Source organism: Peromyscus leucopus, chromosome 7 (assembly GCF_004664715.2).
Source record: "Peromyscus leucopus breed LL Stock chromosome 7, UCI_PerLeu_2.1, whole genome shotgun sequence".
Taxonomy (NCBI): Eukaryota; Metazoa; Chordata; class Mammalia; order Rodentia; family Cricetidae; genus Peromyscus; species Peromyscus leucopus.
In genome coordinates, this window is record NC_051069.1 from 87,012,910 (window position 1) to 87,030,192 (window position 17,283).

Genomic DNA, 17,283 nt, shown 5'->3' on the forward strand with positions numbered 1-17,283 from the left:
TTCCATGCTTCCGTCACGGACTAAGGATCAGTGGCTCTCAAAGAACTTCCTAGGTTTTCTATGGAACTTCTGAGTCACACGGTCTTGTGGACTGAGCATGACCAGATTGGCACCCTCTCCAGTGAAAAATAGCTGCTGTGGGACATCTTGACTGCTGAGGTGTCCAGCCTACAGGACCAAGCAACTACCAGGTTCTCAGCCTCCCAGGTGTAATTCTGCAGTTGTTGTGTGTGTGTGTGTGTGTGTGTGTGTGTGTGTGTGTGTGTGTGTGTGTATTGTGTGTGTGTATGTGTGTGTGTATGTGTGTGTGTATGTGTGTGTGTGTGTGTGTGTGTGTGTGTGTGTGTGTGTGTGTGTGTGTACATTTATACATATTCATCCCACTGGTTCTGTTCCTCTAGAGGACCCTGACTAATGGAAGTCCCATCTAACCTTGTCAGTCCTGTGAGAGATTAGTGTTTATTTATTCCATATTGTGGATAAAGATAACTGAGTCTTGCCTGAGCTCACATAGCTTGTCAACACCAGCTGTGCTGACTCCCTGAACCCATCTTGCTAGTCTTCCTATTACACTGCCTTGTGTCACATTCGCAGAGTGAACTTGCCTAGCCGTGTCAAATCAGCCGGTGGCCATCACCCACCTGCTAGATTGTGGTATTATGCTTGGCACTGTCAGGAGACAGACACACAAACCATGATGCCTAGTCTAAGATTGTGAAGGTTTTTCTTTAAAGCTAGGTGTGGTGGTACATGTTGGCAATGCCAGTGCTCAGAAAGCAGAGGCAGGAGGATTGTTGCAAATTCAAGGCAAGCCTGGTTTACATAGTGAGTCCCAAGCCAGTTGAGACTACATCATAAGACTGTGTCTCAAAAAACAAAGCAAAAATTAAACAAACAAAAAAAATCCTGATTGGTGCCTTACTAGTATTATACATAAAGACTTCGCTTTCTAGGTCTTTAAAAATGCAGATAACTGGAAATCATAGTTAAGCCGGCAGAGCAGCTTTTGAATATAAAGCATGGATGACATTCTCTCACTGTCCAAGCATACTGACGAGAATGGCCCAGGGCTTGGGCTGGCTCCATGGGTAAGAGCCTCGCTGTACCAACAGCTCTGGCTTTCCTGCCTTCCCGTTCCTAGCGGGGCAGGGAGAGCTTCGGGAGCCAGAATCCATCAGATTATGCAAATGCTCAGACTAGTCCTAAGACTGCCTGGACAGGGCTGTGATAGGGGACAGTCAGGAACACATCCACTCTGTGGCTGTGGCAAGGCCATGCATGAAACACAACACTGCGAAACAACTGGAGTCTGTCAGAAGACAGGGAGGGTGACAGCTAAATACATTGAGGGATCCCCCAACTTAAAAAGAAAGGATATCCCCCTTTATGTATGCCTCGAATCACAATTAATCTGGAAGCTGAGGCAGAAAGGTTACGAGTTCAAGGCCTTAGTGGGATCCTATTTCAAAATAGGAAATAAGGTTAGGACTAGAGACGTAGCTCAATGGTAGAGTGCTTGCCTGGCATGTGGGAGGTTCTCGGTTCAATCCCCAGTACAGTAAACAAACAAACAAAACATGAACATGTAACCTTAGTGGACACACTGGCTTGAATGGAGCTTCCAACTTGCTAATATCATGCCAGTGTTTATTTCCTGGTTCTTAACATTGCTGTTGATTCAAGAGGTTAAAGCTGAAGGCTACACAGAGACTATCATTTTGCTTTTTCTGCGAAGTGTGAAAGTAGTTCCTCGGGACCCCTACAGCAGCATCTCCATCTAACTGTCATCTCTTTAGCGCCCAGCAGCTAGCCAGGCCAGTTTCTACGATCTTGTCACTTCAGCCGTATCAAGCATAGGAGGCCCTGCAGTGTGTGACACCCCAGAACCCTTTTTGCTGGGCATGGTTGTCTGGCGGTTCCAGACTGTCACCGGCTTCTCATTGGTCATTGTTTCTCATTGCTGAGTCATGTTCTGTGGCATGGATGTCTTCCGACTGTGTAACTGCTCACCTGTGGAAGGACAGCGGGGCTGTCTCCAGGCTTTTTCACCGTTAGGAACAAAGATGTTATAATCATGAACTATGAGTTTTTACACACAGCTCCATTTATCTAGGAGGGAGACCCAGAAGCAGGATTGCTGAGTTTTAGAATAGCTTCATATTCAGTTTTGTTTTTTTTTTTTTAAAGGAAATGTTAAACTGATTTCCACAATTTGCATCATTACCAGCAACAAATGAATAACTGTGGCTCCAGATCCTGGCAGTGCATTAGCTGTGCTGATCAGTATGCGGCGTGTCCCCCAATGGCTAATAATGTTGAACATCTTTTCCTGTGCTTATTTGCATTTGTACGTATTCTCTTTATGTCTTTTGCCCATTTTTATAACCAGATTGTTTGCATGATTACTAAATTTGGAGCATCCTGCATACATTCTAGTTACTAGTCCTTTGGGGGATTGTGGTATGCAAATATAACTTACTGTTTATGCTTTAAAAATATTTTTTATTTTGAAATTAAAATATAATTATGTCACTTTCCTCTTTCCCTTTCTTCCCCTCCAATCTTCCCCATGCACCCCCTTGCTCTCTCTCAAATTTACGGCCTCTATTTCTTTGTTGTTACGTGTGTGTGTGTGTGTGTGTGTGTGTGTGTGTGTGTGTGTGTGTGTATCACCAGGTATATAAACACAACCTGCTCAGCTCATATGTTACTTGTATGTGTATGGCTTCAGGGCTGAGCACTTGGTATTGAATATATTGATATTGGAATTTGAAAAGGTTCACATTAAGGTAAATGAGTTCATAATAAAAATGCTTCAAATTCATATTTGGTGAGTTAGAATGATAGAATGTTTGAAGAACTGCACCATTACACCTAATTGGTTATTTTATGTGGTAACTCTGTGGTCTACAGTGACAGCCGCTGCTCAATCCTATCGTTTGTGGGTTTTGTCGCTCTTGCTAGAGATTTCCCAAGCACTGGCTCTTTGTTTCCCTGATCTTTTCTATTTCCTGATCTTAATTCCCTTATGTCTGCCCTTAGGATTTCTTTCTTCTGCTTATTTTGGATTTTGTTCACTCTTCCAGGTTTCTGAGGTCGGAGTTTAGATTATCACTTGAGGCGTTTCTTCTTTGCTAACTTGCTCCTTCAGGGCTGCCGGTTCACCTGTCAACGCTGTGCTAGCCGCATGCCGGGGATTTTGGTGTGCTCTTTTGCCTTTGTTAGTCAATGTACTTTTTCCCCAGACTTTCTCTGTCGCTTACTAGTTCTGTGTGCACTGAGTCTTCAAGCATGTGTGGGTTTTCCTGTTGCTTTTCTGTTAATTATTTCTAGCTAGCCTTGACCTTGGTGGGAAAACAAACACTGCTTTTAGAGTTAGCACAAATCCCAGGGGTCCCTGCAGCTCTGTTCATTGTTTTCAGTCCATTTTCTCTGTATTGTTGAGATCTGGTCATTTCTCTGCTCCATTAAATTGCTGTATATTCTACTTACTGAACCTTGTAATTTCAGTTATAGAATTTTTGTTATAATTTTTCATTAGATTCTTCAGCTTTTATTTCTTCTCTCATATACTTTTCACTTTTTAAGTTTTTCTTTTCTTTTGCTTGGATTTCTAGTATATTCATCATTGTTCACTGAGGCCTTTTTACAGTGCCTGGGGTGGCAAAGCGTGTACCATTGCTGTTCCCAGTGTCGACTTCACTGGTACCATGGAGGGAAAAGAGGGGCCTTTTGCTTTTAGACCTTTTTAGAGTTTACCTCAATGAGATTGGAGAGGACTTCATGTCTGGGTTGAGATCCCAGGCTTCTCACTGGTCTCCACTGATGCTGTGGAGAGTGGCCTCCTTCCTAGCCAGTGGGTATTAGGTCATAGATTTCTACTTGGTTTCTGATGCCACCCTGGCAGGAAGACTAGAACATCTTATGATAGTTTGGGGAAAGTGGAAGTCTAGCTCACTGCCTGGTCTTTGTATGGGTGGGGTAGAATGGCTTTGTTTGTGTGCCGATTTTCTGGAGTCAATCGGCCATCATAAAAGTTCCTGCCTTAATTGGCTGCCCCTTTTATATGTGGTCCACTGGTTGGTGAAAACAGGGTTGTTTTTTGTTTGTGACCATTTGTATTTCCAACTCTGAGATATACGGTGAAGAGAAAGAACAGGGAACTCATCACCATGTCATTATTTGTGTCCTGGGGTCCCTAGCTGGTCGGCCATATTTAAGAATAGAGAAGACTAGAGAAAGCATATCTACTCTATAGTACTCCATATTCCTATAAGTGAGTCAGGTACTGGCTTTATAAATTCTAGAATACCCTGTATTAATGGTAATTCCTTAGCCTCGAAATGGAGTCCTTTCCTTTTCTATCCATGCCTACCCAGTAACACAGTGAGTAACCACCATGCACATTTATAACCCATTACTACTAAGGAGAGCCTTCTCCTATACAGCCAACCAAATCATCAGGGAGCCTGCTTCATTTTTTAAAGGTATACTCAACATACCTCCATATGAAAACCTTAAAGATGAGTAAGTTTAAAGAAAATCACTTGAGCCTGGCAGTGGTCGCGCACGCCTTTAATCCCAGCACTCGGGAGGCAGAGGCAGGCAGATCTCTGTGAGTTTGAGGCCAGCCTAGGCTACAGAGTGAGTTCCAGGACAGACTCCAAAGCTACATAGAGAAAGTCTGTCTTGAAAAGCCAAAAAGAAAGAAAGAAAGAAAGAAGAAGGAAGGAAGGAAGGAAGGAAGGAAGGAAGGAAGGAAGGAAGGAAGGAAGGAAGGAAGGGAGGAAGGAAAATCACTTGACACCCGAATCTGTGCGAGCTGTGCTATTCGGTGTATGGGGCAGGATTTAAATAGGTGGAAAGGCATTGATTGGGAAGAGAGCACCATGAACACTGAGAGAGCTAGATGAGCTGGCTGTGACGGCATGCACCTGCAATCCCAGCACTTGAGAGGCTCCAGCAAGAGGATCAGGTGTTCAAGGCCAACCTGGGCTTACACAGTGAGACTCTGGGGAGCCAGGGCAGGGATGGAGGGGAGGGATCAGAGGAAGGGAAGAAAATAAGAGGGAGTGAAGGGGGCGTGGGGGAGAAAGGCTCTCACAAAACAATACAAAACAGTACAAAAATGAGCTGACCCTGCTTTTCCCAACTTCATTTGTTCTACTGAAGGTAGTTGTCCTCTGGGCCTGTCTAGAGTTGCAAGGCATCAAACAGTTTGGTGACAGCATTGGTGTTCTTGTTCAGAAGGTACAAGGAGACCGCCACAGGTAGAGACAAAAAGAATACACAATGTCATCCACAGCGGCACTCAGCCTTGCGAATCAGCTGTTCCCTTCAGGGTCACCTGACACAACGTGATGCCTGCTGCCCAGGAGCACAGTGGACGCAGCAGACAGATTCGACACTCCAAATGCTGGTGATAAGTGTATTTAACCTCTCCTAAAGGAACATTAAAGAGGCTTTAATGCTTTGGGGAGGGGGACCCCAACACTTGAAAAAAGAAACAGCAATTGCTGACGGAGTCACTTTTCACCTGAAGGAAGCATGCCAAGATCAATTTCTCAGAGAAGGGAAGGGCAACCAGGGTGCATTGTGGATTATAGTCACATTCTGCGTCTCTAAGAGCTTCTCTGGACAGACTGTAAATTACCCTGACCTTAAAGAAAATGTTCACACCAAGGCTTTGGTTTTTATGAACATTCCACCTGGATAGTCTGACCCGGCTTTAGATAAAATAAGAAATGAGCCAAGAAAGCAACTGAGCCCCAGGAGCCGAGGGGCCAGACCTGGCTTGATGATTGATTCTGTGTTCTTGCTGTTTCTTTATCAGGAGAGAAACGAGCATTGTTTCCATATGACATCCAAACCCAGGTGAATTTGGTATGGCTCCTTGCGATTCTCACCTGCTGTGACTGTTATTACAGTCAGTACAACCTTTGGGCTTTCCTTCAAGTTTCAAAACCACTGCCCAGAGTGCCATCTCATCTCTTTCTGTGGGGTCATGTTATTGGAAGACTTCTGATTGAAAACAGACACAGACCCTGGAAAGCTTAAGCCTAAACACTATGAATTCACAGTGTACTGCCTGGGGAACAAGAAATGCCAGAATCCTGTGGTGGGGTCTGTTGCTCCACCTGGTACAGCGGAGATGGGGAGCGGAGCCCCTTTCCAAAGATACTGCTGTGTGTTCCCCTGTGCTGTGACCCCACAAAGTTAGCACCAGCCTCTCAAGACTCAGCAAAGAGGGCCAACTCCCACATCTCTATGAACATCTCTGGACAGGCTGTCAATCACCCCCACAGAGGCCACCAAGGGATGCTCAAGCTCAGGCCATGAGGGGATGACAAGGTCTCCAAACTAGGAATGGCATGCTGAGAAACTGAACTAATGGTACGTGCTAGAAGCGAGTCAGAAACACTGCCCCGCTGTGATATGCAAATTGCTAAGTATCTAATGTTACAGATAGAATTATTGATTTGTATATATTACAAGCACACATACAGTCTAAGAAAAACTGGTGCTTTCTGGAAGTTGATCAATGAACATTTGTAGTCATGTTTATGATGAAGAAGTCTGGGTCCCCAGTAAAGAACTTATTTTCAACTTCTCAACAATATAAGCTAGACATGTGGGCATGGTCTTTGCAATGGGGGCTCCTTGCCAACCACCAGGCCCCAGTGGTTGGTATCAGTCTCCTCCTGCCCCCAGCACCACAATGCCACCCTTTACCCCCTCCCTGACTTCTTACACTGCAGGTGGTGACACCACATGGGCTTATATAACTATCACAAAAAAATTTGATATCAGTAAAAGGTTTCTGAACACACGACCACCCAGATTATTTCCTAGTCAAATGCAGAATGAACCTGGGAGCACTCTGTCATGTTGCCTCTCACAGTGCCCCTGCAGTCTTGGTTCTGAGTACCCCGCATGCGCACTTTGTATATGCCATCACGCCATGCAATCCCAGGGTAAGCCGAGACATCTCAGTGCAGGTCGAGATTCTGCTGTGAATTTCTCTGAGCTCTTCCGCTCTTACAGAATGACAATGGCTTCATCACAGAAAACAAAGACTTTCCATATGTTTTTTCTCACCATCATTCCTCGGCCAGTAAGTATCAAATCCCTCTATCTTTGTATTAGGATGATTTTAAAAACTGATGTTTGCATTGATGACTTGAGTTTCTTAAAAAGTCATTTAGTGGAGTTTGGCTTGGACTTAGGACAGGATTTCCAGCAGTTTCTGAAATGGCCTGAACATACGTTTGCCACTTTGTGCTGTGCATTTATGCAAAGAGCATTCTCAGCACTGACATTTATAAAACTAAAACATCTATCAACTCCGAAAAACATCGAGGGTTCTTTACATCCCACAGTATCAAATATTCAGCCAAGATTTAATTCTTAATTAAAAAATAAGCATACCCATCTCATTAGTATGCAAATTTGTTTCGGTCTTTAATAAATGGTATGTATTGCAAGATTGTTTTAAAAGAGCATACGCACACAAAAAATAAACTTAAAGAAAACCATCTAAAATAAATGTGTTCCTGATTGATTATTCAACAAATGTTTGATTTGCATACTATTTTACATAGCTGTATACCATCAGCATCTCTCAGGTAAAAAAGAACTGCAAACCTAACAGCTTGAGAAGCCTGCTCTGGGTGGGGGGTGGCTTCCTCAGTAAAGCACCTGCTGTGCAAGTGTGGTGACCTCACTTTGGGTCCCCAACCCCCAGGTGAAAAACCAAACATGATGGCCTGCACCTGTAATCCTGGTGCTTGGGAGGTGGAGACAGAAGGATCCCTGGAGCTCACTGGCCAGCAAGTCTACTCAACCAGTGAGCTCCAGATTCAGTGAGAGACCCTGTCACACACACACACACACACACACACACACACACACACACACGTGCATCCTGTTGTTGCTGGCTTCTTGGCCCCTTTTAGACATTGGGGCTGAGCTCAGGGCTATAAGACAGTACAGGAAGAAGAGAGGGGGCTGATATTTACTGTGAGCTCACTTTAGGAGCTGACTTAGCTCAGCATTGTCCTCGTAACAGGAAGACTGTGATCTTACAGCACCCACCTGGGTTTGTGACTCAACACTACCACATATTGCTGCTTAGGGCAAACTATGTGCCTTTGTGATTATCAGATTTCTTAAGATGGGGATGGGGTGCGCAGTGAATTGGCTCAGCAGGTAGAAGCATTTGCCCTGTAACCTAGAGACCTGAGTTTGAGCTGTAGAACTTAAGTGTGCTACTTAGTTTTTTGTTGTTTTTTTGTTTTTTTTGTTTTTTTGTTGTTTGTTTTTTGTTTTTTGTTTTTTGTTTTTCCAACCTGGCACAAGCTGGGGTCATCTGGGAAGACAAAACCTCAGTTGAGAAGATGTGTCCATCAGACCGGCCTGTAGGCAACTCTGTGGAACACTTCTTTGATGATATGGGGGCAGGGCCAGTTCATGGTGACCAGTGCCACCCCTGGGCAAGTGCTCCTGGGTTGCATAAGAAAGTAGGCTAGCTGGGCAGTGGTGGTGCAGGCCTTTAATCTTGGGAGGCAGAGGCAGGCGGATCTCTGTGAGTTCAAGGCCAGCCTGGGCTACAGAGTGAGTTCCAGGACAACCAGGGCTACACAGAGAAACCCTGTCTCAAAAAAAACAAAGAAAAAGGAAAAAAAAAAAGTAGGCTGAAGCTGGACACATGCCTTTAATCCCATTACTCAGAAGGCAGAGGCAGGTAAACCAAGTAGGCCAGCCTGGTTTACATAGCAAGTTCCAGGCCAGACAGGGCTACCCAGTAAGACTCTATCTCAAAGCAAGAGAAAAGAAAGAAGACAGGCTGAGCAAGTTACGAAGAGCAAGCTAGTAAGCAGCATTCCTCAAAGGTCTCTGTTTCAGTTCCTGTTTAGGTTCCTGATCTGACTTTCCTCAAAGATGGACTGTGTGATCCAGATGCACAAGCCACACAAACCCCTTCCTCCCCTGATCCAGATGTGCAAGCCACACAAACCCTTTCCTATGGTGATATTTTATTTGTACTGAAATGTGATTTTAATTTTATGTTAATAAATAAAGTTGCCCTGGGGTTAGAGCTATTAGAGCCATAGCAAGAGCGTGGTGGTTAGAAGAGCTAGGTAGATTTCTGTGTGTTCAGGGATACAGCCAGTATTGGAGACATACGCCTTTAAGACCTGGAGGGCGGTACTTACAGGCAGTGACAAGGCAGTCATGTGGTTGGGTTTACAACCAATGAGAAGGCAGAACAGAAAGACTATTTAAAGACAGGCAAACAGGAAGAAGCTCTCTCTCGGGGAAGTTAGGAGCACTGCAGGAGGTAAGATTTTATCTCTGAGCTCTGACCTCTCAGCTTTCTCTTTTACATTGGCTCTGTGTTTCTTATTTTAAAAAGACGATTGGTTACATCTACACTTTCCTCCCCAAATTACTTTGGCTACCACAATAGAAAGCTAAGTAGGACATCATGTAAAGGTGGAAGAAGAGAACCAATGTCCTTTGACCTCCATACATGCTGATATGCATACCCACACATCATACATATATACATGTATGCACATATCATGCACACAAATCAATACAATACTTTGTTTTTCCAAAAAGATATGGCTAAATATTTGGCCTTTCTGCCAATCTTAACAGTGACAATTCTCTCTCTCTTTTTTTTTAAAATAAATTTATTTATTTTATATCCCAGCTACAATTTCTGCTCCCTCCTCTCCTCCCAGTCCCCCCACCTCTGTCCCCACCCCCAATCCACTCCCCCTCCATTTCTGTTTAGGGAAAGGGCAGGCCTCCCATGAGTATCAACAAAACATGGCGTATCAACTTGCAGTAAGACTAAGCACCTCCTCATGTGTTAAGGTTGGGCAAGGGCTCCAAAGACCAGGAAAAGAGTCGGTTATAGCCCCTGTTCCCACTGTTAGGAGTCCCACAAGAAGATCAAGCCACACAACTGTAATATATATGCAGAGTGCTTAGGTCAGTCTCATGCAGGCTCCCTGGTTGCTGATTCAGTCTCTGTGAGCCCAGATTAGTTGATTGTGTGGGTTTTCTTATGTGTGGGTTTCCTTGACCCCTCTGGCTCCTACAATCCTTTCTCCCCCTCTTCTGAAGGATTCCCTGAACTCTATCTAATGTTTGACTGAGTCTGCATCTCTTTCCATCAGTTGCTGGATGAAGCCTTTCTGATAACAGGGCTAATTAAGGGGAACTTTGAAGCCTAGACCATCAACTTGGTACTTGGATTTTAACATGGGCTCCATGGTCTTGAAATTGTTCTTTCTCTCTCTCTCTCTCTCTCTCTCTCTCTCTCTCTCTCTCTCTCTCTCTCTCTCTCTCTCTCTCTCTCTCTCCCTCTCTCTCTCTCTCTCTGCCTAGCATATCTGACATATTTTCCTGTGAACCATGGAATTTTGGAGGACTATTCTACTTTGTCTTGGCAAAAATTAGCCGTTACCTTTTTTGTGTCCTGATGGACTCACTGGTCCAGTTTGGACAGTAACTGTCAGCAATTGAGGCAAGGGCAGTTTCTTTGCCCACATGGCTAGCTTTTGCCATAAAGAAAACAAACTCCATATGAAGTTTCTTTGATGTCATTAATCTTTCTTTGAAGTAGGGTGCTATCAGGAGAAAATGTGGAAGATCATGTTCTGATGTGAGACTCTAGTGACTGCTGGGAACCTCCTCAGGGCTTTCTGGAGGAGATGAACGCAAGAATAGAGACTGAGGGGTTTTCAGGACTCATGGAAGATAAAACTTACAGAGACTCAGTGACTTCCTAGCTAAATAAAATAGAACTCATGCTTAGAAAATTCACCACAAAACTTCAGAAACCTAAAGCACTTGGAAAAAAATTAACAACTACTACAGGAAAAGCTGGATCATCTTCCAAAGAGAGAACAGCAGTAGACAGCAAGTCAAAGAAAGATGGGCTGAAGGGACTTGGATGGGCTCACAGAAAATTACTGTGAATCTAGAATTCTATTCACAACAGCAAAAATACGACCTGAGAACACTATTGGGTCCTGTTCTTTGTCTGTGGCTCTTACTGAATTCTGAGCACTCTGGAAGAGGCTTGGAAAACTCAGGGTGATTGATTGCACTGTAAGTGTGATAAGCCAGTGATGAATTCATCAGACCGGTGACTAATGAAATTATAAAATAAGGCATTTCCATGAAGCAGAGTTGACTGAGACGGGAAGGAGGGCTGTCTGCAAGGTTGGAAGTGGTGCTGAAACCCAAGCAGGCCTACGTTAACACGGATGCCGCTGTGAAGTTTGTTGTGGGAAACCCTTTCTCCTTTGGCTGGCAACCCCTTTCAGAAACTCCACGCATCAGGACCAGTTCTTTATTCCTTTTCTGGAGGAAGGTTGACTCGCAGAACACTGAACACTGCTAGCTGTGGTACTCAGGTGACAAAGAGCCTCCCATCAGCCTGATGCTGGCTGTTGCACGGGATCTGGATTCTGATGGAGCCTCGTAGAATGAGCTTATTACCCTGGAGAGCTGGGATGTGGATGCTCCCTGGAAAGGAACCTAAGTCAGCTAGAGTGATGAAGACATTCAAGACAAAGGCTACCTAACAGAGTTTCAATATGTATGTATGTTGACAAAACCAGTACATACTAAGTGAATATGTGCCCTGCTTAGAGCCCTCCTGCTCATGCGCCTCATCGACTACACCCTCTGGGCTCTGTCTATCCCTTGCCTCACTCTTCTCCTTGCAATTTTGAACCTTCCAACAGAGTAGCTTCCTTGGGAATATTCCTTAACATAAATCCATTCCTTTCTCAAAACCTGCTCTCAGTTCCCTTGAGACAATCAGAGGGGATTGTATATATAGTCTCTTTCTTGCAAACTATTCATTTTGAATGTGACTATATTATCCTGACACACCAAAAGTGGGTTTTATAAAATGAAATAAGAAAATGAAAATTGTTATTCAGATTCAAATTAGTCTTCCTTCAAAATGGCAGATTCTCAGCATGGTGGCGCATGCCTGTAATATCACTTCAGGAGACTGAGGCAGTAAAGTCAGGAGTTCAAGGTCATCCCTGGCTACTTAGCAAGTTTGAGGTGAGCCCTGGCTATAGGAGATTCTATCTCAAAAAGAAAAAAAAGAAAGGAAGGAAGGAAGGAAGGAAACGTAGCAAACTCCTTAGAAACATTTCATATTCACTTTGGGTAACCTTTTCTTTTTACATAGTATATACATTATGAAAATCAGAGAGCACAAATAAAATCACCAGTAACCTTCTCACTCCCCACCCCCCCACAGACTTTGCTGTTGGTATGAAGGCAGATAATGTGAAACGTAACACTGAGTTTACATAGACATCTTTCAAGATGAATGTACACCTATAGCCACATGCCACCCTGTTCATCAAAAGAAGCAGTTTATCCCTTCTCAAGCATCATTTGGGTTTTAGTGAACTTACCATGGACTATCCACTGACGTGCTTTGACATCCAATAGAAAGGTTCACAGTAGGGCATGACTCAGATTATCATATTCATACACAAATACATCAGGCGCTCAGCCCAAGGATTTCACTTTTAAATCTTAGGGTCAGCACTACATTTGAATTCAAATTCAGTAATGTCTTTAGATCAACTTGAGCTGACAAATTCTTTAGAAGAAAGTAGAATAAAGCAATTTGATGGGAATTATACTGTGCAGGGCCTTGTCACTCTAGATATTTCACTTTTACATTCAATTTTTTCCAATTAATTTAAAGGTAACTGCTATATGCCAGATAGCCAGGCTATTTGTCATTATTATTCATTTATTTTTATGCAGGACTGCCACTTACAAGGACATAATTCTTAAGGAAACATAATTGCTCCAAACTTACCAACTTGGTTATAAAAAACTTTGTGACTCTTTTCCCTGGAAGGAAGTTCAAGGCCAATTAGGAGAGAGCTTGCCAGGAACTGGGGACCACCGTACAGCATGCATTGCTGGGCCTTCCCAGTCCTTGTCTGCTGACTTCTTACCCAGGTTCCCAGGACCCTCAAGTAGAACAGTCTTCTGTAGAACAGTGTTCCAAACATGATGGAGTCAACAACAAAATTCACTGGTGGAGTGTGTCTTCCAGAGAAAAGGAACAAGCCATCCTCTGAAACCCATGGAAAGAGCTACACAGCATGTGATGTAAAAACAGACATCTGTTTCTAGATCTGCAGCTCCTCTGGTCAAATGTGTAAGTTGACGAGAGCACAGAACCACAGACCCAGAGTCTAAAAGAGCTTGGAGTGGGATGGGACACAAGAACTCATGTTATACAGCATCATCATGTAGGCCACAAAACCCAGAGTCATACAGGTCACTCCACAAGACAACCCTGAGGTAGAGAAGCACCCAGAGCTGTCTGTTCTCAAGTAGGTACCCCAGAGTGCTCTTAGCACCCCATGTATGAAGAACAAGGCACAGAATGCCTGGGCAGGTTTTCCACTATGGGAGTGACTACATGCCAGACTCCTAAAACTCTACAGTCATATTTACAGAGAAAAGCAGCCCTGATCTATGAAGTTACCTCCTGATTTCCATTCAAAGCCCACTCCACTCTTTCTAAACAATGACTAAAAGACATGAAGCTAGTTGAAAAATTATATACAAGTCAAAAATGTGACCATCAGGGGCTGAAGAAATGGCTCATGGGTTAAGAACACTTGTTGCTCTTGAAGAGGACCAGACTTTAGTTCCCAGCATCCATGTCTGGTGGCTTTCAACCATCTGTAACTCTAGCTCCAGGAGAGCTGATGGCCAATTCTGGCCTCTGCTGACACCCAAACTCATGTGCGTACACACACACACACACACACACACACACACACACACACACACACACACAGACAAGGGAGAGGGGACTGAAAATAAGTATTTAAAAAGAATTTTCAAAACTATGATCAACAATCTAGTGTTTGCAGTCTTCAGCTAAAAAAGAGTAAGTATTCTCTGTCCATCACAAATTCTATATCAAATTCACATGGAGAAAATTTGTTTGAACAAATTTTAAGTTCTTATGATGCCATATGAAGGGTCACATTGAGATCAATCAAAACTTCTACAGTTGGTCAGGTTTGGTGGCACACACCTCTAATTCCAGCACTTGAGAGGCTAAGGCAGGAGTTAGGCTACATGGTGAGTTTAAGGCTGGGCTACACAGCAAGACTCTGTCTTGGAAAAGTTAAACAAAAAGGACTAATACAAGTATTTTTTAATTTTTACAATAAGATCAGGATTGCCTGTAATAGCAGTACTCAGGAGGCTGGAGCAAGAAGATTAGTAGTTCAAAGCTATCCTCAGCTACATATCAAGTTCAGAAACTAGCCTTGTCTACATGAGACCCTGTCTCAACAAAAGCCAAAAACTTTTTTAGTCAAGACTCTGCCCATAAGTATTATGCAGCCATATTTCCATTCTTCTTAGGAAACAGCATGATGGTTCTCCAATTCAATTTAGACTGGTGATGGATAGTAGTGGAACCACGTGGTCAAAGTCTCACTTCCATTCACTTTAAGCTGAAATCCAGGTAATAATTTCTAACATTTCCTTTAATAGAGAAAGTAGCTGATGTGCAGCAATGAATCAATAAAGAAGCCTGAAGATTACCCTACTTAACATTCCTCCACCATTCCCCAGAGTCTGCAGGATAAAGTCCAGACTCCTTAAACTGACAATTACACATCTTCAGAGCTGAGCCTCGTCTGTCTTTCCAGTACCACTTCCCAATTCTCTCCCTTACCCATGGCCCAAGTGTGCTAATCTATTCTTAGTTTTATGGGAAAATACGTTTCTGCACACAGTCTCCTAGTGTGTGCCTAGCTACTTTCTACCCAGACTGCAAAGGGCCATTAGCTCACAAGTATTCATTTGGAATGTTATAATTTATATAAACTACACCCTGCGTGCAGAAAGAGTCAACCCATGTTCAGTGTTACATGTTACAAACCAACGTGTGTCTTTGCATCACTAATCTCCTGGCAAACAGTATCCACCACTCCCATTTCACTGTTATGCCATCATTCAAAGCCTTTTACAAACTTGCTTCTCTTAGCACTACTCAAGTATGTTTTGTATTTTTTTTTAGATTAAAACCCCTTAGATTAAAATAAACATCCTATTTTGAAGATCCTCATCATCACAGTAGATTTTGCAAATACTAATTTTCCCTAGATTCTTAAAGCCAGCAAGACTGCACCCCCCCCTTCCCGTGTTCTCGTCTGTGCATCCTGCTGCCTTGTTTCTTATACTGACATCTTTCAGAGTGCCCTGTTCTTTCTCTCACTTTTTACTCTTTCCAAGGTCTTTCTCTGATTTTTTTCCACTGGCCCCACAATCTTTCAAAGACTCCCCATCTTCCTCTAGTTAAAAAATTGGGGGTGGCTATTAGATTAAAACAGCACTTAAACTCTTCCTTCTCCATCAACTCTACAAACTCTTCATGTACCTAGTTTATTCTAGTTTCTTGGACATCAGAGTGGAAGAGAGGGATGAGAAACTACAATCAGAATTGGGATGACTGAGTTACAAATGTCAGTCTGTCTTTCATCTTGAGCAATGTGGCATGAAACATACTACACACATCCCATTTGGGTCTCAGTTTCTCCCCTATAAATTAGACAAAATAATGCATATCTTTTAGATTTACCCTATGAATCCCAATTGTGGGCACTCAATAAAAACTTTACCATCATTTTCACATCCACTTACCTCATATTTTTATAGTCTATTTTTCCCAATTCATTTCTTCAATTGTGTCATATACATCAGCACAGGTACACATGTGAACAAGTATATTGTCTGCTTCAGTGTTTACTGAATTATGGGAGCCCGTTTTCGGGCTCCTCCTGGCTTTACCCAGCAGGTCCTTATGATTATTGGTCCACGGGCCTGAGTGCAGGTCTCTGAAATGGTCTGCACTTGGCTTTGTTGGGGGAAGGGCTTTTGCTCCACCCCTTGGTGTTTCTATAAATACTCTTGGTCAGAGACAGTCAGGGCTCATTGGAATAGGTTCCAGGCTCTCTCGAGGTTATCCTTTATTTTCTGTTTGTCTCCACAATCTACAACCTCCTATCTAATATTTCCTGCTGCTCGCACTCAAGAAAACTCTGGCGAGCTGTGGGGTTGGTGGGTAAACGCCCCGCACTGAATCAAAGCCCTAATTCTCCCTATGTTCGGGTTCCAACTTCAGTCCCCTCTCCTTCCTTCTCCCTCACTGTTCTTGTAAATGAATACCATTTTCCAAGCAAACATGAAATATTATGATCCACAAACATACCATATCCTCTTTACAAATTGAGGTTTGCTTCCAATTCTGCGTGTGTAATGAAGCTTGTTATCCTCTCAGCTGGACTTTGTCATCTCTCCTCCCTCAGGCACTCCCTCTCTGCCCAGCATGCAATGTTTTGTGCATAACTGAGCCTTCCTGCCTATAGACTGGAGCCCTTCCAGAGGAGCAACTGGCTGCTGCTTCATGCTCTCATCTATTTCTCTGCTGATACCTATGTACTAAACAACAACAACAAACAAACAAACCTAGACATCTCTTCAAAGACTTTTCATTGCCTCAGCCTCTTAAAAAGAAGTGGAAATGGGATGGTGGACTAGTTAATTTTCTTGTCAACTTGTCACAAGCTCAGTCATCTAGGAAAAGGGAATCTTGGTGGAGAAAACGCCTCCATCACACTGTAGGCAAGTCTTGGGAGTGGTGTTTTCTTGATTAATGATTGCTGTGCAAGGGCCCAGCCCACTGTAGACAGTGCCACTGTGGGCAGATGGCCCTGGATTGTATAAAAAAGCCTAGCAAACTGTGGAGAGTAAGCCAGTAAGCAGCATTTCTCCATGGACTGTGCTTCTGTTCTCTCCAGATTCAACCTAGGGTCCCGTTTTGAGTTCTTGCCTTAGCGTTCCTCAGTGATGGACTGTAACTTGTAAGATGAAAGAAACCCTTTCCTCCCCAGGTTGGTTTTCAGTATTTTATCAAAGCAACAGACGTCAGACTAGGAAGATAGGGAGGGAAGAGTGTATAGACAGTCCTGCTAAAAGCACTGCTGGAGAATTCCCCATTGGGTTAAGACAGCCATCCCAGAAATTGACCAGGTAAGACTTTAAGCTCTGTTATCAACTGCAATCAAGCCCTTGGGAAACCCTCTACCAATTTGCTAAGCTTGACCATATTTCTTTTCTTCCCCAGAGCTATTTTCCTAACCTTCCAGTCTCCTCTACCAGAGTAAACAAAAGATTTTGTTTTAAGTC